The 3092-nt window shown below is 50.6% G+C and overlaps 1 pseudogene; it reads right to left on the minus strand.

Annotated features, from left to right (window-relative positions):
* Positions 1-2863, minus strand: part of LOC119279054 — a 21097-nt pseudogene extending 18234 nt beyond the window's left edge.
* Between the last annotated feature and the right edge of the window lie 229 nt (positions 2864-3092).

Genomic DNA, 3092 nt, shown 5'->3' on the forward strand with positions numbered 1-3092 from the left:
CGGCGTCTGATCACCCGCCGGACGAGGACTGGGGGGCGGCGTCTGATCACCCGCCGGACGTTGTGGACTGGGGGGCGTCGGCTGACGTGACGGAGGTGTAGGTGAACCGCCACCACCGTAGGGGGGTGGACTTGTTGTCCTTGGCGCCTCGCCTGGAAACTTGATAAACTTCTTTTGCCATAGAATGAAATGGCGCTTGACATCTCCAAGTCTTTTCTCCCCTTCAGGTGTAGCAATGTCAATCTCCAGGTCCTCAAACCCTTGGACTATGTCCTCCACCGTGACACGAGCATAGCCATCTTGAATGGGGGTGTTGTGGTGGAGTGCTCCAGGTAAACATGGTAAAGCACTGCCGATGGCTACCTTCATGGACATGTTCCCGATAGGATAATACAGATGACATTCTTTCATCTCCTTTATATCGTCCACGGGGTAGCGAGGAGGCTCCGGTGTAGTAATTTCGACCACCAGAGGCTCCGGTGCAGTAATTTCGACCACCAGAGGCTCCGGTGCAGTAATTTCGATCGTCAGTGCATCTGCACCAGCCGGTGGGGCCTCCGTGGAAGCCACACTGCTTCTCCGCTGCTGGCTTCTGAGATCCGCTGGATGATCTTCATGCTGCGCCCGAGCTGCATCTCGTTCGGCTACTAGTACACTCACGGTTTTCTTCATCACATCCATTTCCGATGCCAACCGCGCCACAACATCTGCTTCCCGATCCATCTTTCTCTTCCGGCTTCTCTAACCGTACGGGTCATCGTTCTGGGGGAACCCTATTTTCCACGGAATGTGCCCCATGCCTCGTACACGTCCTTCGTGTTCAGGATTCCCGAGGGCTTTTGTCAGCGCGTCGTTCTCTCTGTTGAACTTGATCTTCCCCTCTTGAGCATCCCTCATTGCGTCAATAAGGGCTTGGGTGGGTTTAATTATTTTGCCCCGGTAAACACAGTCCCCTGTCTCCGGGTTCAGCGTTCCCCCATGCCCGTACCACCAGCTTTTGGCCCTTGGGTCCCATCCCTCCGTACCTGGACGGATTCCTCGCGCCCTCAGCTCGTTCTCCATCTTCTCGCACCTAGGCTCCCAAAGGCGATACCCTCCTGGCCCCATAATATGATTGTACTCCTTAGCCGCATTTTCCTTATTTTTTTCGATATTTGAATGAACTGCTCCGATTTCTTTTGCTTCACAAATTCTGGCCAATCATGTTTCAGTTTCTCATATTGTCCATTGAAATCCGGAGTCTTGTTCTGCTTGACAAAGTCATGGGCTAGATTTTGCTTGAATTTCCGGAATGCGTCGGCCATCTTATGAAGAGCGAACTATTTGACTAGCCTCCTCCTCTCCTTGTTTTCCTCAATCTTGTTACCCTCCTCATCGAATTTGTTGTATTCCGGAGGTAGAACGAAATGTTCCATAAGCTTTTTGAAGCAATCTTTTTTTGTTCTCTTATCGACAAAAGTGAAACCAGCAATTCGTGCCTTCTTTGGCTTATTCCACTCCTGGACGGTGATCGAGACGTTGTCTCTAACAATGGCTCCGCATTGGTTGACAAACTTGGTGGCGTTCTTGCGGGGCTCCAGCGGCCTGCCGGTTGCACTGTCGACAACCTCGATGGTGCATGTTTCTCCTTCTTTCATCGTCTTGGTTGCGCCACGCTTTGAGGACGTACTCGATTGTTTCGACGATCCGGCCGAGGGCTAAAATAAGAAAGAGAGTCGCGCGCGTTAGTCCACACATATTTATTCAAATCAGTTAGTTTGTATCACCAGAGGCTCAATGTATATATATACCTCGGCGTCGGAGGTGGTTGCTACTTCCATTTGAAGATCGTCGTTTATCGACGTTTGTTCGGCATCATCTTGCTGACGGTGCCCTTCATCTTCACCGTCAAGGTTCAGATAAGAAGAGATATCATCTTCTTCTTGTCCGGTCGGCACATATAGAATATCGCCGTTTATGATGCCGAACATATGTGCTTCACCGTCCGGATCATAGTTGTCCATAATCGGGTCAGCTCTATCGTCCGCCATTATGTCAGTCCTGAAAACATGTAGTAAAAACAAATTAATTAAGTGAAGAAGGGGGGCGGTGGTGGTGGCGGTGGCGAAAGGGCGGTGGCAAAAGGAGGGGGCGAGGAAGGGGTGGGAGAGGGTGTCGCGGTAGAGCGCGAGAGCAGTCTTATGGTTTCAGACCATGAGCTGCAGTCATTTGCTAGAGAACTTGAGTCATTTGCTAGAGAACTTGAGTGTGACGCCCGGATACATTAACCTCTGCTAATGGTACCACATCACCACGATTACTGTGGTTAATCTCGTGATGATTCAAGTCCCGTTCGAATTTAAAAATTCAAAATCAAGTTAAAAAATTAAAAATTTCAAACATAAAAACTAAAATGTTCAAAGCGTGGCAAATAATCCCTTGATAATTATCACGTTGAAAACCACATTTGTAAAGTATTTAAATGCGCTTTGGTGAATAAAACCGTGCCTTAAACAATAAATTAAATGCATTTTATAATTTATAAAATCTTAAACTTTTTTAATTAGGCATGAAACCTTTTGTGGCAGTGGTAAAACTAGTCACATTAATTTAGGTGCTTTTGTATGTATTTTGTAAAACAAAAATAAATGGGCATAAAGATAAAACACTAAAGCAAAATTACTAAAATAAAAAGTAAAGACAAAACAAAAGAACCCTCCCCCCCGGCTCCCCATGGGCCTCGGCCCATCCCACCCAACCGGACAGCCCACGGGCTCCTGCACCGCGGCAGCCCCGTGCCGTCCTCTGCTCGTAGGAGAGCCATGGCGCCGCAGGCCTCCCCGAACGCTACCCCGAGCACCGCTGCCAGTTCCCTGCTTCGCATGTGAGCATGCGTCCCTGCTCTATCCTCGTCCCTCACGTTCACCACTCCCCTGCACGCGCTCGCCACGTCGGATGCGCGCCCTACCGTCCGGCTCTGCTTGTTGTTGCCGCTGCGTTGCTGCTGCTACCGCACAGCCTCCCGCACCCGGCCGCTGGCGCCGTACGTGAGCGAGAGGGGGCGGCGGGCGACGGCGGGCGGCGTCGAGGGTGAGGGCGACGGCGGGCGGCGT

Source organism: Triticum dicoccoides, chromosome 3B (assembly GCF_002162155.2).
Source record: "Triticum dicoccoides isolate Atlit2015 ecotype Zavitan chromosome 3B, WEW_v2.0, whole genome shotgun sequence".
In the NCBI taxonomy this organism is placed as follows: domain Eukaryota; kingdom Viridiplantae; phylum Streptophyta; class Magnoliopsida; order Poales; family Poaceae; genus Triticum; species Triticum dicoccoides.